This window comes from Myxocyprinus asiaticus, chromosome 33 (assembly GCF_019703515.2).
Source record: "Myxocyprinus asiaticus isolate MX2 ecotype Aquarium Trade chromosome 33, UBuf_Myxa_2, whole genome shotgun sequence".
NCBI lineage: Eukaryota > Metazoa > Chordata > Actinopteri > Cypriniformes > Catostomidae > Myxocyprinus > Myxocyprinus asiaticus.
The window spans coordinates 12,356,446-12,376,550 of record NC_059376.1 but is presented as its reverse complement, the minus strand read 5'-3'; the positions used below and the strand labels follow the sequence as shown (position 1 = coordinate 12,376,550).

Sequence of the window (20,105 nt, the reverse complement as noted above, 5' to 3'; positions counted from 1 at the left end):
CACTCTGTCTCTCCCTTGCTCTCCCACATTCTCTGCAGGCTTGCTCTCTTTACCCTTATCTGAACCCCAGCCCGTGTTTCCTGTGTGAGAGCTCTTTGAGGCATGCATGCATTATTAATGCATGCTCCCATTTGACTGCTCCTCCAAACTACACAACCAATCCTGACGACTTTTTAAGCACACTATAGGCTATCTATATTTCTATACTGTGTCCCCCCCCCACCACCACCACCACCACCACCACTTCTTTCTTTCACTCCTGCTCTGGCACAGAAATTAAGGGGGCTGAGAATGTTGAGGGATTTCAAAAATCCCTGATTACAATAACATGAGAGGTATGACAATGAAGAGGAACACTATGTGGTTCTTTGGATGCCCTATCATATGGATGCACACAAGACATCAGCAGTCCCATAGCAAAAAGAGATAGACAAATGTTATAGGAAGGCAACACAATTCTATATTCACAATGAATTTATGCATTAACTATATTAATTTGAGCATGTTCCTATAGCTTAACTGGTAGAGCATTGCACTAACTACAAATATAAAGCTTTTAAGTAATTTAAAAGATGCATAAATGGAAATGAATGAGTACAGTGCAGATATTGAACATCTATTTGAATAGCTCTTGACTGAAACCAAAAGTGGTGGGTTATTGCACCTGGTTTCAGCTAAGTGGAACAGTTTAACGGCTGGTGGTCTGCTTATGTGTGTGCGTGTTTGCGAGCAGTAGTTGAGCCCCACAACCTCGGTGAACCCCAGAGCACTGTCTGTTATCACCTTTCACACACCTGCTCACACCAACAACTCATGTACGCAGTCCATGAATTACCAGTGGGTAGATGACATACAATATTTTTGGGTCTATTGGGTTTATAAATGTTTTTGGACATGTCCTCCAGTGTGACATGTGACACTCTAAAACTGTTTTAAACAGCATTTTGCTCATACTTTTGTAATTATCAGGCACACATCATTATAATTATTATGCATGCATATTTTTTTTTAACATTTAAATAGTCATTTGTCACACTACAGGACAAACTAGTGAAAGCATACAGGTGTTAAGACATGGTGACCTGTTACAACACCTAAGATATATAATTTACTTTATACCAGTTTTTCCCAATCAGGGGCACAAGTGCAGGTTCCAGGGGTACTTGAAAAGATTTTGAATTTTCTTGGTTAAATCTCTAATACTGAGAAGAAAAATAAAAAAATAAAAAACAACAACATCATGATGAGTTCTTTTAATCTATTAATTATTTTTTGGAAAGAAAACAAAACAATTTGTGGATATTTTATAAATTATAATATATATGTGCTACCTGGTGAATCTATTTTTTTGGAATAGATTTGGAATAGGCTGGGAAACACTTGCTTATACATTCATATAAATTTTAACCTAAAATTTAGATGTTGATTTAAAAAAAAAAAAAAAAAAAAGCAAATATTTATCAACTAGCCATGTGTGTAAAGACCGTCTCCCTGGTGCACCCTTCAATTGCAAGTGAAACAATCACAGTCTCTGTCCAACCATTATGAATGCAAACACATTAGCACGCAATACTGACTTCCCTCATTAATGTGAAGTGTGCTTGCTTACAGCGTCACATTGAAGTGCTCTCACTGTACATTTGGCACTATTGCTCGGCTCTAATAAGCAGATCCAGGCCATGGAACATCTGGTTTGTAAAACGGCGAATGGGAAGCTCTGTCTTCCCCCTCTGATAGTGAGTCCAGCGACTCTTTCAGGCTGTGCTTCCTGTCTCCTGCTGCTAGCTGTGTGTGAAGAGAGAAAATAGACCTCAGACAGCCTCTTCTAGTTTTACAAGAGTGTAGGAGTGCTGAAAATGACCAATTTCACACCACAGCAGCATTCATTTGGACAGATATACCCTGAGACTGGTGAAGTTGGAACTTAAATGTCTCCTTTTTGAGGCTTTGAACTAGGTATGTGCTGATATAGAAATGTTAGGCAATACACAGCACGTTTTCTAAGCACACAAAATGCTTATATGATAATGAGTAAAAATCAGCTTATTCAAAAAATCTGACAATGCATGAAAATTGTGGTTACATGAGACTTGAAGTCATTGGGTTATCTTCTGCTTTTTGCATTAAAATGTAAACAGGCATGCTCACAACACTTGTGCATGTTCTTATAGTCTGATCGCTGTTTTATTAATAGCAATGTTGGATCACTTTTTTTAATTTCAGACTGTTGTTATTATCTGTGAGCTTTCTCTGGCGGAGTCAACCCTGCTGTTGCCCTGGCCAGGATTTACACTAATGCAAGGTTACTGTGGATGTGGATTCCCTCCGCATGGCTTTAAGGTACACCTCACACCAGCTACTGAACCTAAAAAGGAACTGTTATTTGGCAAAAGACACTTATGAACTTTGCCGAAATACAGGAATACTGCGATCAAAGCTCTACATGCATCGCTCTTCAAGGCGCAGTTTTATCCACTCATATTCTACTGCCGTCTCTGTTCCAATACTTTGGTGTAAAACTGAAAGACCGTTAATTTTAACAACTTGTCAGTGCTTCCACGTTTGGAGTTTTCCCCGTTATCTTCTGTGTCATTTAACGCACGCTTTGTGAATAACAAAGCTCTGCTTTTATCAGAAATTATCACAAAAACCTGGGCCTTGTGTGCTTAACAGAAACATGGCATAAACAGAGTGATGGACTCCTTTTTAATCAACTTACTCCCACAGGCTATGGGTTGTTTGATCTTCCGTGACTCTCTGGTAGAGGCGGGTGTATCATTGTGATACATAACCTACAATACAACAAAAGTCCTGTGTCTGTACCACAGTTTACTTCATTTGAATGTCTCGTTCTGAGTGTGTCTGCCCCTCACACTACCATCATCGCTACCATCTACAGACCCCCAAAGCCTAATGAAGCCTTTTTGTCTATGTTTGCCAATCTGTTGTCTATGCTATGCCTCAAGTTTAAGAGAATTCTTATTTTGGGTGACTTTAACATACACATTGACTCGAAAAACTCAGTGATGACAAAGGACTTTCTGTCTTTATTGGAGTGTTTTGATTTGATCCAGTTTGTTTAGTTCTGCACATAACAAAGGTCACATCTTAGACCTTGTTATTGCTAATGGTTCTTTTGTGTCTCAGTTTTTCTCTGTTGATTTAGGTCTTTCTGACCATCTAGCCATCTTTTTTAATATGGAATTAACACATACAAATACTCCCACTTCTCCCACTTTAAATTTAAACTCTGTTGTTTCTTCCTTAAGCTGTTTTTCTCCATCAGATCCCCTTGATGACAAAATTTCTCTATTAAATACTGTACTCCTATCTGGCTTGGATTCTTTTGCTCCTTTGAAATCATTGACTATTTCCTTTTCGCGTCCTGCTCCCTGGTATAACGACAGTCTGCACTCAATGAAGGCAGCTTGTTGTAAAATGGAGCGAAGGTGGCGTCTTTCTGGATTGAACGTATATTACCAGGCTTGGAAAGACCACTTGCGTGATTATAAAGCGGCAACTGAATCTGTCAGATCTCATTATTTTTCCCAGATAATTGTTAACAATCAAAACAATCCCAGACAACTTTTTCATACTAGAAATAGATTGCTCAAATGTAACTGTTCCACCAACTTGCCTGTTTCAACTCAACTTTGTAACAAATTTCTTGATTTATTTAGCACTAAGATAGACAATATTCGTAAACACATTCTCACTGCTCCTGTCTCTTCTGTTTCTTCTCTCAGTCTGTCCTGTTTTCCTGGCACCCCTCTCTCAAATTTCTCTCTACTTGACCATGTTTCTGTAGGCAATGAGATATTGTGCAAGAAAGCTACCACTTGCATAGCTGATCCTCTACCGTCTAGTTTATTTAAATCATGTTTTGCCTCTTTGTGTCCGGTAGTCTTGAGTATTATAAATGACTCTTTGCGAACTGGTGTTGTGCCAGCAGCATTTAAAACTGCTGCTGTAACTCCAGTACATAAAAAGACTAACATGGACAACTTTAACAACTTTCGTCCCTTCTCTAACCATCCTTTCCTTGCAAAAATCTTAGAATGATTTGTTGCCTCTCAGTTACCCAATCACTTCACTGTTAACAATTTTTTTGAGCCCCTTCAATCCAGCTTCCGTAAACTCCACAGTACAGAAACAGCTTTAAGCTTTAAGTCACTAATGACTTGTTAATAGCTTCTGACTCTGGATCTCTTTCTATTCTAATCCTTCCTGATCTTAGTGCCGCTATAGACACTGTTGGTCACACTCTTTTACTCACCCATCTTGAAACTGTCTTTTGTGTCTCAGTGACTGCTTTAAACTGGTTTAGATAAATTCTCTCAGATCGTAGGCAGTTTGTCTCCCTAGGTGGCTGTAGGTCAGACATTGGTTCAGTTCACTTTGGTGTCCCTCAGGATTCAATTTTGGGCCTCTTACTCTTTGGTATTTACATTTTTCCTCTTGGTTAGCTCTTAAGATCACTCTGTCTTAAGTATCATTTTTACGCAGATGACACACATATTTACATTCATTCTAAACCTGGTGATAATGTGGCAGTCACTTTTCTTTCACATTGTATTTCTGAGATAAATATATGATACCTCAAAATGTTCTTTGTCTTAACAGTAACAAGACTGAAGTTATGCTCATTGGCTCTCCTCATCAGCTTCGTAAAGCAGGCTCTTAACTCTAACTGCGGATGGCTCTGCTTTGGAGTTTCAAACAAAACTAAAAAATCTTGGAGTTATATTTGATGCGAGTTTGTCATTTGAGCCACATGTGCAGAATACTGTTAAAACATCCTTTTTTCATCTCAGAAACATTGCAAGATTGAGCCCTATGTTATCTTGCTCTGTGGCTGAAATGCTGATCAATACTTTTGTTTTTTTATTGCATTGATTATTGCAATGTCTCCTTACTGGAGTCTCTAAATCTACACTAAATAAATTGCAATATGTGCAAAACTCGGCAGCTAGAATCCTGACTAGCTCCAGGACAAGTAATCACATCAGTCCTATCTTGGAGTCCTTGCACTGGCTCCGTCAGGTTTCATGTTGATTTTAAATGCTTACATACAAGGCTTTGCATGGTTTGGCTCCTCAGTATTTGGCTGAGCTTTTAACCCATTACACTCCAAAACGTGATCTCCGCTCCTCCAATTCTGGTCTGTTCAACTGTTCCTCAGATTCTTCTACGCACTATGGGTGATAGGTCATTTTCTTCTTATGCTCCAAAACTGTGGAACTCATTTCCTTCTGATATTAGAGAAGCATGGTCTTTTAGTGTATTTAAAGCTTATCTCAAAACATATTTCTTTAGGATAGCTTTTACTTGATGATTTTGTCTTTTTATTATTATTATTATTATTATTATTATTTGGAATCGTGTTTTATTATTAACTGTTTTTGATGCATGCTTATATACCCTGTTTTATGCACTGTACTTCTGTTTTCAATTTATTTTTCCTATATAAAGCGCCTTGAGAGGCCTTTTTAAAGGCGCTATATAAAATAATGTTTATTATTATTATTATTAGTATGTTGAATAAGCGGGAAGAAAGCTGATAAAGGTGTTTCCATAGAACGCGAAATCGGGGTAATGGGCAAAAATCTACGTGTGTCGATCGGTTTTTGCTTAAACCGTGTAGGTCCCAATAAAAGGAAAGCCATTGAAGGTGTTTACGGTTCATGAACTTACACATTGTCGACTTAAGCAAAATCAGTGAGATTGTTTTGAATTTTTTTGGTTTGTTTTTTTGTGGCTGTTAAATAAAATGATTGATGATATTTTAAAAAAGCTGTTTTACCTGCTTCATTTTATATATATATATATATATATATATATATATATATAATGATGATCACAGCTCCAATCTAGAATTTGTTTAATGTGAAATCTGGCATCAAAATTGGTATATTCCGATACCAATATTTAGAAAGCAGGCTAGTCGATGGTCGATAAAATGCTGATATCTAGATAATTGTTTTTAATAAGATGTATGCATATTGCTGATTTTAAATAGACTTTATTTAAATTAAAATATTAGAAAATGGAAAATGTGCATTTGGCCAGTTGGCACAGTTATTGGCTGATTCGATCTCAAAATATCCAAATACCAGCGGATTATTTGGCCTGGCCGATATATCGGTCTGTCACTACAAAACATACTAGTTAAGCAGAAAAAAATAAATAACTGATTAGGACTAACCTAGCATAGAAGTATTGGAAAAAAAATTAAGTTATCTGCCCAATCAGATTGATGCTGATAATTTAAATATAAATTATTTAATAATTTTAATTATAAATAAAATGTTAAATTGGACACAACTGGTATTGTCACTTATATTTGTGCATCTCTACTCTGAACATGCCTGTGTATCTACAAACGATACAAAAACCAGCACCTCAAAACATTATACGTCCTATAATTATCTTCACATCTGTGTCTCCATTTCATTGGTATGTCTTCCACCTCTCTTGTACACCTACGTTTCCCCCACCCCCTCATGTAAGCGGTATGCAGGGTAAAATAAATGTATAAAAGTACACTTATTTAAAGCGACTAAGTAATTAATTTAATAACTGCTGTCTGTAGACCACGAGAAAGAACCAGGATCAGATCTGTCCCTCTCACTGTATCTCTCATCAATTCAACCATCTATCTATTCATCATCATCATCTCTCATCATCCCTCATTCTTTGGGAGTTCAAAGACTGTCACTCCTCTCTTCTTAACCCCCTACCCACCTCCCATATCTCTGCTCTCTTTCATAGCCCGCTGGTCTAGCCCTCATTAGAATGGTGAGGACTTGAGTCGATGAATATGTATGCCGCTCAGGAGAAGAGAGGAGAGGAAGGATTGTGGATTAAGGGAATGAAAGAGGAGGCTGTGGGGTCTCTGATGTTGGCCGTGACATTTCCAGGATGGGGGCTGTCTGCTCCCGTCACGTTGAAGCTCATTGTTCGGGGTCAGAGCCGAACGACTCACTTCTCCATCAGCGCATCTCTCTGTCAGTCAAACTCATGGGGCGTTCTGCAGGAGAGAAAGAGACCACCACTTAGACTTAGAAAAAAAAAAACAAAAAAAAAAACAGACACCTTAGGAATAAAGAATGCACCAAAAAAGAATTGCGAGGCACAACTGTATTGATATATTCCTCAAAAATTCTGGTTTGGGGTTTTTCTAAACCTCTAACTGTAAGCATTAAACTTAAGCAATGAACTCCTGAACAGCTTTGTGCACAGACTCCATTCTAACTTTGTATTCTAGACAATTTCAGAATGTTGGCATTCAAAATGTAACCGACATAGATGAAGTCACTGCGATTGGTCTCTCAGTGCAGTATTTGCATACTGAATTTTTATTTGTCTTTCCTGCATCTGTTGCATACTGAATTGCAAATGGTCTTCTTTCTTGCATCATTTTGCATACTAAATTGTGATTGGTCTTATTTGTTGCATCTTTTTACATGCTGAATTGTGATTGGTCATTTTCCTGCATCTTTTTGTGTACTGAATTGCTGTTGGTCTTATTTCCTGCATCTCTTTACATTGTGAATTGTAGTTGGTCTTTTCCTGCTTCTTTTGCGTACTAAATTGTGATTGGTCTTAGGCTATTTCTTGCATCTTTTTACGTGCTAAATTGCGATTTGGTCTTTTTCTTGCATCTTTTTGCGTACTGAATTGCTATCTGACTTCTTTCCTGCATCTTTTTGCATACTAAATTGCATTTGGTCTTTTTCCTGCATCTTTTTGCGTAATGAATTGCTGTTGGTCTTTTTTTCTGCATCTTTTTTCGTACTGCATTGCGATTTAGGCTTCTTTCCTTCATCGCTTTGCGTACTGAATTGCTATTTGGTCTTCTTTCTTACATCAGTTTGTGTACTAAATTGTGTTTGGTCTAAGGCTATTCCTTTTTACGTACTGAATTACTATTGGGGGTTTTTTCCTGCATCTTTTTGCATTCTGAATTGCGATTTGGTCTTTTCCTGCATCTTTTTATGTACTGAATTGTGATTGGTTGCGTATTCTTATAATACAGTTGTGGTTTTGTTTGTTTTTCGTACTTTGGTGACTGAAAAAAAAAAAAATAGACAGCTGAAAATGATGAGTGTATAGTAAAATCATAACTCCATTTCCATTTTTTCCATAGTAAATATTTTACAATTATTAGAAACTTAATAATGTGTAAAGTAACCTTGATGAGGTGATATGCTGCTAAATTTGTGTTTGCCCAAGGATATGCAGAGGCAAAAACACTTGATTTGGACATTTAATCCGGGTTTAATCTGTTCTGTAGACGCCACGCTGCCACAGTGTTTGCTTCAAACTGAAGCTAATCTCCAGCGCTGGTGTCCGAGCACTTATCACAAAACACACACACACTCTAATGTGTGGAAAAGAGAGAAATTGATGTGCCCAAGCTTTGAGGCAATTATGGAAACCAAATGTTCATGTATCACTTTGTCTGTGTATTTTGTAAATTGATGTGTCTTCTCAATTCTCATCACATTACTGTTGATGTTAGAAATGATTACTGAGAACATGTTATTCTATGACGTCAATTAAACATGAAAACACACACACACACACACACACACACACACACACACAGATATATATATATATATATATATATATATATATACTGTCTGAGTCAGCTCAACGCATCTGCTGTGCAAACAATCGTGTTGCAAGCAATGCAATATTGCGGGAGAATTGTTTTTCTTATTTTCCAGTAATGTTTAAACATCTTTTAAAAACAGCTATATTTACTGGAAGTTTTTTCTTGTTTTAAGCATACATCTAACACTATTTAGTGAAATGCATATAATATTAAACAATTTGGCATTGTTACTCCAAATATCTTACACAATTTTGCTTCTTATGTAAATGTATCTCTTTTTAAGGGTGTTTCAGTGTTTTTACTGGAAAAGACAAAATACTGATTAAGAAAATATATATATATATATATTATTTTTTTTTTTTTTTGTTTGTTTTTTTTTTGTGTCATGTTGCGTCGCTCGCTCTCAATGTAAATGGACTAAAAGGCCTCGGGGTCAACTGACTTTTGCGTACATTACCATCCAATACATTAAGGACACCTCCATAAATCCAAGCGCAGCACATCTGCACCTCACGACTCAACTTTGCTAATTAGGCAATCGCAAAGTACTTAACTTGAGAGTTTAGAGTTTAGTGGAAAGAAGCCGAAACCCTGATGATGACTGTGTGGTGATCTTAAAGAAATCAGGAGGCTTCTCCATTCACATTTCAAAGAGCGGCTAATGCTCGGAGGATTAGCGCAAGCGAACTGGCGAACTGACAGGCCGAGAGGGAAGCATTAACGCAGCACTGGCAGTGCCACAGCTCTGACTCTTTTCCCTTTGTGCCGGTTAAGAGCATTACCATAGACACTCCTCTTCTCTCACGCTGTCGTCTTCACTCCCAGCTGTGCCATTTCATCTCTTTCTCTAACTCTCTTTACCTTTGTCTGTTTTTCCTTCTCACAGATAAAACAAACACTTTACGTTCTTTTAGCTAAGATGCTTAGGTAAAGTTTACGCCTAGCATGAAGAAAAAGTCAGTCCCAGCTGTCCAAATTGACTGTTTAGACTGCATTCTTCCACTTTCTTTCACTGTTTTGCATATTTCCTTTCTTTCAATCTTTCGCTATTTCACTCTGTCTTTTCTGCATGGGTTTCTTTTATTAATACATTATTACTTTTTTCTGCAATGAGTTGTATTGCGGGCCAGATTCGAACCTGTGCTCTTGACATGAGCACCAATGCATCAGCACAGACACTAACTGCTTAGAAATAACTGCTACCAATCGACACTTCTTACCATTTTTGTCTAACTTTGCACGTTCTTTGAAAGCAGTAGTAGTCCTGAAGACGGTCTCAAATTACTTTATGTAGAGCGTCTTCACTGAGGCAGGCAGCATTAAATGCATATCGTCTAGTTCCGACTGTACATTTTGATTGGATGAGCCATTTCAAATTCACTTTGCTTTGTGCCAAGAAACACCTCTTGCCCATGATGAAATGAAAGTGTAATGCAAGGCCTCTAGTGGCTAATTATTTAAGTGTGTTCTTACCCAGTTTATGCAACTTTAGATTTTAGAGAACCCCAGTGATCATTTTTATTTTTCTGTTGCATGTGTCAGCTACATAACTCATGCTACATTCAGACGCTGACAGAAAAACAGATTTTTCTGTGCAAAGGCTTCAGTCTTTGTTTGCATACTACTTTACACACCCACATACACAACCTTTTCTATACCTGTTTTAAAGGTCAATAGGTTGTTCTTAGCACACTTATGCACCATAGCAAATGCCCATGCCACCAATTAAAAGCAATTCTGTTTCTTAGACACTCAAAAGGAGTGCAAAAAGACATTTCCTGCTTTGATTTGAAATGGCAAGGTATTTCTTTATGACTTCACACACTATTGTTGGATCAGGTTTTGAGAAGACCATAAACTACTGAATGATTGTACAACCTACTCCTCAAACGACCACTGAAACCATATTGCTCAACACATTATTTCACCTCACCTACAATGTAACGACACAGAACTTGAAAGAAAGACAGAATCTTTGCAATATTTACAGCATGTCATATCTGCGACCATTGGCATTTAAGCATGCCAATCTGTGTTTTTCATTTTAACTTGTCAGGAATGAGGACAGGACCGAAAAACCCAAACAGATGCGCAACGCGACTGAGTCCTAAATCGCAACGCCACATCTACGATCAAGGGGTGTTGTAATCTGCAGGTTCGGGTAAAGCCGTTGCATTTTACACAATAGGCTGACCTATTTTCTCCCATCTAGTGTGTAATCAGAGCTAGGGGTGAGGGCCGAACAGGATTCCCGTGGATGGATTAGATGGCCATATTAGATTGAGAAGCAGGGAATGAAAACGTATCATTGGATGAGGTGTTTTTTGAATGGATTGCACCTTGTGTGTTAGCCAATTGTGAGTTTGTCTGATCGATTATGACAAAAATCATAAATGTCAATTTATGCCAAGAAATTTACAAATACTAATTTTGTGTGTGGCAACGGCATGCCATAATCTTTATGTTGGCTACACATCCCAAACAAGCTGAGAATTTTGTTTCTGAATTATTTTATTGCTGTTTTATATATAAATAAATCAAGACTGAATGTTAAACTTAACACTGGTTCGAAATGAGTTCATATTCAGATTGCGAAGAAATTAAACACAGAAATCTGTCATAGGTTACGATGCTCAAATGCTGCAAAAACCACATAAATAGATTTACATTTTGATGTAACGAGCAGACCTAAATGGAATGCTGTAATCATCGTTTTTCACAAATGTAATTGTAATCTCGAGGAAGAATCCAATTTATTGTATAGCCCTTGGTGGTGTTACTCAGGTTTTATAGCATACTGCTTACGGTCTGGTTTGTGGGTGTCCATGGATTGTGGGTCTGATTAGGGCACTCTTCCTCTGTTATAGAGCAGTCCTCTCCGCCTCGCAGTCGCATCAAAGACTCCCATATCCTGTCCTAAACTCTCCCGCCTCTCGTCCCATCCCCCCAGACTTAGCGCTGTCTGATAATCTTGCACACAGAGCGTGCGTGTGTGTGTTCAAGCTTTGTATTGGCTGGCTAGAGTTCCTTTTGTCCAGCTTGGAACTTGTAAAGAAAAAGTGTATGCCCTTAAAGGAATAGTTCTCCCAAATATGCAAATTTTGTAACTATTCAACCTCATGTCATTCCACACCTGTACAATTTAATTCAGTGGGACAAAAAAAGATGATGATGTTAGGCAGTTTCAGTGACCATTTACTTCCATTTTATAAAAAAACAAAACAAAGGTGCAATGAAAGTGAATGGTGACTGCGACTAAACATTTTGCCCAACATCTCTTTGTGTTTAAAATAAGAAAAAAGTCACATAGGATTGGAACAGCATAAGGTTTTTCATTTCAGTGAATTATACTTTATATTTAAAGACTGATCGAAACGAGAGAACATCAACATCATGGTTTTTGATTTGACGTTGGAAACTTTGAATTTTTGTGGCCGATCTGTCATATAGTCTGTATGAGTGGTTAGCGGTGGGGGGGAAAGGGATGTGTGTGTGCGTGTGATGTGTGTGTGTTTGCATGCATGCATGTTTGTGTTCCTGCCTGTATTGGCACAACTGAACAAGACTGTACATGCTGGGTATTTCAGAATGTCTGTCATAAACACCATTTGTATCCTACACAGGACATTCTTTGACATAAACACGTTTTATTGCGTCAGTCTGGTTCCTCTGAAGATAAAAATCATGCCGGTGCAGCTGGTTTGTTTGATTCTTCTGAAATAAATATTTTTTTCACCCATTTGCTCATTAAAGTAGTTTGTGATGTTTTGATGACTAAATATATTTAATGATCCTTAAACGAGTGCCTGTTAGTGTGTGTTTATGTGTGCGCATACTTGGCTATAGTTTGGGATAAAATTGTCCCTAAAAGTGAGCTAAATTTGATAAAACCTTGCTTTGGAGATATTTGGGAAAATATTAATTTGAAAAACATTTAAATTAAATAAAAAGTTAATATGAAGTTTTTTAGTTCAAAAAAATTTCTTTTAAGGGTTAGGTTGTGCATTAGGGTTGGTCTTTCTATTTCAAATTCTATTGTATGTTTTTCAGAATTTTAGGATTTTTCAGAACTGCATTTGCTGTTATAGTTCTGGAAGTCTCTGACATGGATTTATGGATTAAAACCTTTGGAAAAAAACAATTGTGTAAAGATGAAAAATAAATGGGTAGACAACATTTGCCGTCAGTCAATACATTCCAACCCTTGTGACCCCCACCCACACACATATACACAAAGAAAAACACACAGACTCCTTGTCATAATTACAGACCTTTTCTCAGCGCCTTTCCCTCCCTCTCGTTTTAGCAGCTAAAGTGAACTCACTACCCCCTTTTTGGCATCTTATGTGTCTGTTCTCACGTCCCACCACAAACCAAAACCGAAAACACACCTTTATGCTGTAAGGAAATATGAGACCGACACAGACGGACAGAAAACTCGTCCCTCCACCCTTTCGTATTTTGAGAGCAAGAGTCTCGCAACCTCTAACCCTTAGGGGCCCCCTCTGTCCCTCTCTCTCTCTCAACCAGGTGACCTGTACAGCTCTGGGTTGGGATGAAGGTTGACCTAATCTGTCTGGATTGGGGGTCTGTCGCTTTTGTCCCACTGTCTGCCTTTAACCCCCCCTCACACATCACACACACACCTCTGCTCGCCGCCAAATTGCACCCTCTGCATACGAGCCGTCACGAAAGTAGTGTTAAAACGATCATGCAAAACTATAATGAAGAAACTTTCACAACTAGGATAAGGCCATGAGACTGCTGCTTAGCACCACCCAACTCATTCACAAACCTCTTTCACTCGCTATCTCTCACACAGTTTCCCAGCAATACAAGCAGTGGTGATTGTGGAACTAATAGGGATCATGACGGTTTGTATATCAGATGCCTGTCTGGACGCGGTCTGGCCCGGGAGCTTTGCATGTGAAAAGCGTAAGCCCTCATTCAGAACTTGGATAACAGAAAAGCAAACAAGCACGCTGTAATGGTGGAATGCACTGAATGAACTCAAAGCACGCAGCACGGCAGTATGTTACACTCTAAATGACTTTTGAGCCACAACAGAGGAATAGAATATATATATATATATATATATATATATATATATATATATATATATATATATAATTATTTAGGAAGTGAAATGAGTTTAAAATACTTACCCCCCACCATAAAGTCACCAGAGCTGACTTGCAGTTTTTTGCTTTCAGGGTTCTGTCAAAATTGTGAAAACTGGAAAAATGTGATCGAAAGAAAATTTACTTATTCTAAAAAGTAGCCCCCAAAATCTTGAGTCCTTCTTGAGCACAAAATGAGTTAACCTCCAGAATAATCAGTCTTTTTTTACTTAGATTTTTTTTCTCTCACACTCGTTCGTTCCTTCATTTGGGCCCAAACCCACACACAAGCACTCACAGTCAGTCGCAAATCAAACTGTAGGTACACAGAGTCCTCAGCCGGTCCCACACACACTCACAGCCTTGTCTGAGGCTGCTGGATTGGGCTATATATGACTCCGTTGATGGACAGGGGCACATTCTGTCATGTGACAGGCAGTAGCTCCTCCTATTTGCCGGCTGAGACCAGCCCCGGGGCATGAGCGCTGTGATTGGCTGCTTTTGAGGTTGCTGAAAGAAGAGTCTCTCAGTATTCCAGACTACTGTTCTGGCCAGGGCAGGGCAGGACTGCTGCACTCTGTCAGTCTGACTCTAATCATTGTGAAGGCGAGAGAGAAGAACTGCTTAGCTCTGTGTACAGGAATAGTCAGTGAGTTGCAAATCTTGTGGAGCTATTTTGCCTCATTAAAAGTGTCAGTAAGTGAAGTTTAGGAAACAGGGATGTTGGTTGTATGCACAGGGGTAGGACTGGCCATTTTCAATGGCGTATTTTAGATTGATGGATTAATCTGATTCAAACCATACCTGTGAGTCATTTTGATTGATTCATTAAAAGAACCGGCTCATAAGAGTCATTTATTTGTAAATCAGATAATACTGGCTGCGTTAAATTTTTACAACAACTAATCTATTTAATATCTTTGTATTATTTTCCAGTCTTTTAATCTCGTCACATTCGATTCAGACTGCAAATTAAATTGCCTTTCAATAGCGGTGCAGGAAAAATGTAAGGATATTGTACAGTCGGAGCCAGTCATTATAGCAAAATAAACCCTGTCAAGGTGATGCGAATCAGAGGAGCTAGTACAGTGTAGGAAGCGGGTTGTCAAGGACAGCAGTTAAATATTCAGTTTAGCTGTAATTATTAGGGGTGTAACGATTCAAATTTCTCACGGTTCAGTTTGTATCATAGTTTTAGGGTCACTGTTTAAGTACGGTTTGGTATTTGCCATGTTCAGAAAAAAAAAAAAAAAAAATATTACTTCCAAATCCAAAGTAAGAATACTCTGTTTGGTAACAAACACTTCAACAGGTTTGCCCTTAATAAAAAATAAATAATATATATATATATATATAACAGTAACCATAGTTTAACTGTGGTATTTGTAGTAAAAACATTGTAACCACAAAATCAGCATGGTTACTGTCATGTTTACAATATATAGTAAAATGGTTACTATAGGGAAACTACTGTATTACTATTGTAAAACCATGGTTAATTGTAATTGGCTAAATGGGTCATTTTTGACCCACATTTGCATTCTAGGGTTTATAATCAGTGATTGCAATACAACAAAACAGACATAGCTGATAGTGACAACAGAACTTTCATAATGGTTTTCATTTCAAATAAATGTTAGGATTTCACCATTCATGTAATATGAATGTCATTTTACAGTGTGGGGCATTAAAGGGATAGTTCACCCAAAATGAAAATTCTCTCATTATTTACTCATCCTCATGATATCCCAGGTGTGTATGACTTTCTTTCTTCACCAGAACACATTTGAAGTAAAATAGAAAAATATCTTAGCTCAGTAGATCCTTGAAATGCAAGAGAATGGAGATTTCTCTTTTGAAGCTCCAAAAATCACAAAGTCAGAATAAATGTCATTGACACAACTCCAGCAGTTAAATTAATCTCTTAAGTGATACGATCACTTTTGGTGTGTAAAAAAGATACTTTTTAACTATAATCCAATGTGTGGGTAAGCTTCACGAGAGGGTGGAGTCCAAGCAGTTTCTCGTGTGACATATTCACATTGCCATGATACCAACGTAATCTCACATTCTCCTCTCTGTTGAGACATCCAGGATAAGCACACAAACGCACCACTGTGAGTAAATAAATACAGATCTAAACCAAAACCAACCAAGCCACTGTACAGTGTTCCTCCTCCTCACTTGTAAACAGCGCTGCTTTTCCGGCTGTGTCGCACGTGCCTCAGTTCTCGCGTGTTTCAAATGCCAATGCGATTACGTCACACACGCTTACCACTCCAGACCGGAAGCATGATTTAGGGTTTAAAAAAGTACTTAAATATTTATATTTTTCACACCAAAAGTGACTGTGTCACTTTAGAAGACATTAATTTAACAGCTGGTGTTGTATGGATGATGTTTATGCTGACTGTCTGTGATTTTTTTAGAGCTTCAAAAGAGAAATCTCCATTCACTTCCATTTTAAGGACCTACTGAGCTAAGATATTTCAATGTATTATTGTAGTACTGACAAAATCACAAATATATCTAACGAAAAACTTGAAAAGGAAAAAAAAAATGGACACTGTTCATAATTACTTGTTTCTCTTTTACAGTCTCAATCAAGTTTTTTTTAGTTGTATGCTGTTCAGATGTTTAGGTAAGGCTGCAGCGTCAAAGAGAATCAAATCTTTGAGGTGATGCAGAGTGCCATCACAGTTTATGCACTACCATCCATCCTGCATAGCGATGACGACAGAGCCACACTGGGACCGGAGCCAAATGCTTTCATTCTTGATAACATCTCGCCCCCAACCATAGAACCTCCTTCTCATCTTGTTCCTCTCCTCTCAGCTCCTTCTCTCCAAAATGAGTGGGGAGCTTGGACTCCTCATAGGCAAAGCCTCCACACAGCAGCAGAATACTGTTGTCAGTCCTGTTTTGCAGTGCTACAGATGGTTACATACACAGTTCGGTTATAAATAAGAGTGTCAACTGTATTCTCTAACTGAAATGACTTAAGATTCTGCATTTTGAGAGCAAGTTCAGTAAACCTATGCTGTGCGAATGGAACCGCAGTTGACAACTATCTTGCCTGTCATGCCATTGCACTGCAAACATGCTGTCTTGTGTGTGTTGCATTTTTTCTTGAAGGGCTCCGGTAACTCTCATGGAGATGTGAGCTGTGTGTCATCTAATGATTTTAGATTCAGTCACTGTCTTCCACAGTTATTTGTTTATACAGACCGTTTGCAAGTCACTTTGTTAGACTTTGTTATGTTAGACAATTTGAGAATTACACGTTAGTGAAAACCGTTGTCGATCCCAAGCACTGACTGTGTAAACGTAGCCATAGTGCTTCAGAAAAGCAGGCTTCTGTCTAGATCGGAACATTCTCGCCATGCCCTCGTGTCCAAGTGTATTTCCATATGCATGTTTGTGTGGCGCGGCGAGCAGTCAGATAGAATAGATGTGAGTTGTGCTCAAGATGGCACCCCAATGCCCCCAGCATAAACAGAGCATGAGTGTGGATGAGCAGGGCCAAGGGGCGGGGCAGCCGAACCGTAAAATCAGCTCATTAGGATCCTCTGATTGTCACATCTGACCGAGGCTGATGCAAGGAGATTGCTGGGCTTGTTTCTGCTGCTTGGCTATCTCTGCGCTGGCCTTATCCTGCTTCGGCTTCACTTAGCAGTGCATTAGATCTTTACACAGATATGCTTCCTTCCCCATTCTGCCTGGCACAAGGACTCTCAATGCAAGCATGCTAATTTAATATAAACCTCTAGATGCAGCTGTAGACATAATGCAGGGTTGTAATCGGCTACAGTTACATGAATTTCAGATTTAAAATTTGCTATGCTAAGAAGCATGATTTGTGTTCTGTGTGGTTACTTATGAGAAATCATTGAAGCAACGTATTTGCTATCTCTGTATTTTTTTTTTCTTGTGATGTTGTTAAAATAATACCCTATCCGAGCTTAATATACTGAGACAACAATTTGTAAGCCATTTGTACAACCTAGTCTCGTAGAATGAACATTACTATAACTACAGTTTTGCAAACTGACTTTTAACGTGCCAAATTCTGTTTCATCGCAGTTTCCTGGTGAAATTAACACTAGAGGTGCTACAACAACTGTGTGTTTTACTCACTTTCACACAAATCACCAGTACAACGGCTGATTATGACTTTATAAACACTTCTTTTTCACACTTTTTATTTTTATTTTTCATTCAATTTTTACTCATACGTTTGGCTATATATTTTTTCAAAGTCTGCGAAAATGTATTACTGTCATGTTAATGTTACATTTTAAATATAATTAATAATACAATTATTTAAAAAAGATGATATCTGGAGCAGATGTATACAAAGTTTAATTTGACCTCTCACCGCTCGTGCTTCTTCCCCCTCACGCGCGGTGCACACAGAAAAATGTCCTCTCTCACTTTGGTAGTGGTGCGGGAAGCGGATTTACGAAACGTTGGCTTGAAAGTCCCTATGGATATTTTCTTTTATTCTGTGTGCACGTCATGTTTAGAGCAATACATTTCGTTTATTGTACATTTCTCACAGGCCTATTTTTTTTTCTCATCTAGATATTATTATTTGTATTTTTTTTTTTTTTTTTACATTGTAAATGTCACTGGTTAATGTTCTTAACCGAACAGCTTTCGGATTAGATCATAGGCTAATGCACGTCTTGAAATACGTGCAACTTTTCAGTGCATTTTTGTTAAGCAACTTTTCTTGGTGAATTCTGTTTAGAACAGGCTATTAGAGTTGCACTATTGGTCCTGCACTATTCATTCAGTTGTTTTCAAGAAATATACCTGTATTATCTAATGTTGATTCAGTGAATGCATGTGATATTCTGTATTTAATGTACAATGATCATAATGCAAGGCAAGCCACATCGGAGATAAATGCCCCATTTTAGTGAAATTTAGTGTCGGATTTGGCTGTTGGAATAGATTAAGTATTTTAAATGGGCCACATAAACACACAATGTGTGTTGACTGTTTTCTGAGGGTTTCTTTCTTTTTAGACTAATCATTTAAATTTACATTTAAACGTCAGTGAAATTAGTCTTTCCACACATCCCTAACTATAATGCATAATTTGAAAAACGATACATGCTAACACTTGCTTAGACTCGCCTATATTTCCATGCTTATTCCAACAGGATTAGCTTCTGCGGTAGCTCGCCTCATAAGATTGTTGGACTTTGGACCGGAAGTGCGCATCTTGAGACCAGTGAAGCTCTCAATTTGACACGTGATATGAGAGTGTCATAGGTGCAACACGAGACGATGGGGTTGCTACAGAAAATGTGCTTTTCGTTTGTCATTTTGTTTTGGACACTATCGGTTAAGTTCAGGTGTTGGTTTAGGGTAAGGATGTCTGATTTGTTCACCTCTCATTTGATTTTAGATCACTATTGGTTAGGTTTAGGTTAAAGTTTTAGGTTAGGGAGGTATGTTTTACTCATTAAAACCTCTATCTAATATTCACCTTAAAAACCTCTTCTGATTATAACTCGCTTTTGGTGCCCCCCTCTGGACATTTCACTGGGAAGCTGCAGCCAAACGTAATAAGGCACGTAATTTCGTTTTGCAAAAATGTTGCCATGGTCACGTAATGTTCATGAGACCAGGCTGCATTTGTAGGTTGATTTTCTCAAAGTATGAACACCAGTGTTCCCTTTGAGCTGCAAGCGTGCACATTTCAGATATTGCTCCCCGCTGATGGGGAAAAAAAAGAAATCTGCACAGGCAGACTCAAGAGTCATTGTATCAGGAAAACCTAGAGAGATCTTGAATCAAAGCTAACTGAATGATCAGTGTTCCAACTGTAATCCATACAAAGGTATTGATGATTTTCTTTTCAGTATGCAACTGAAGCTACGAGAAATCTTGGTAACAACGTGTAAATATGCAGCAATGATGATGAGCACTTTTGGTAAATGCGGTTATGCAGTTGCGTGCATGAACGGTGAAACATATTGCCTTTAATGAAGTCTTTAATGAAAACATGTTATGTGTTGCATGTATGCAAACGTGTGCAACAAAAATCAGGTACGTGTTAAAATATGGATCTGTGCAGACCTTGCAGTATAAATGAAGCCTAATATACCTGCCACTGTCTATTATGTTGTAAACATTCATCAAAAAAAAAAAAAAACAGCTCACAGTTCACCCAAAAATGATAATTCTCTCATCATTTACTCACCCTTATGCCATCTCAATCTCAGACTTTTTTCTTCTGCGGAACACATACGAAGAATTTTTGATGGAGATATGATGTGAATATATTCATATAATGCAAGTCAGTGGGGATTTTGAGACAGCATGAGGCTGAGTAAATAATATTTATG

At 38.0% G+C, this 20,105-nt stretch overlaps 1 long non-coding RNA gene across 1 annotated transcript; it reads right to left on the bottom strand.

The window, feature by feature from the left end:
• Nucleotides 1-1,429: 1,429 nt before the first annotated feature.
• LOC127424324 (uncharacterized) lies at nucleotides 1,430-14,110 on the bottom strand. Its single transcript, XR_007894461.1, has 3 exons — nucleotides 13,789-14,110; nucleotides 6,745-7,030; nucleotides 1,430-1,785 (listed from the first exon to the last, which is right to left on the bottom strand). It is a non-coding gene; the product is annotated as an uncharacterized LOC127424324 (long non-coding RNA).
• Between the last annotated feature and the right edge of the window lie 5,995 nt (nucleotides 14,111-20,105).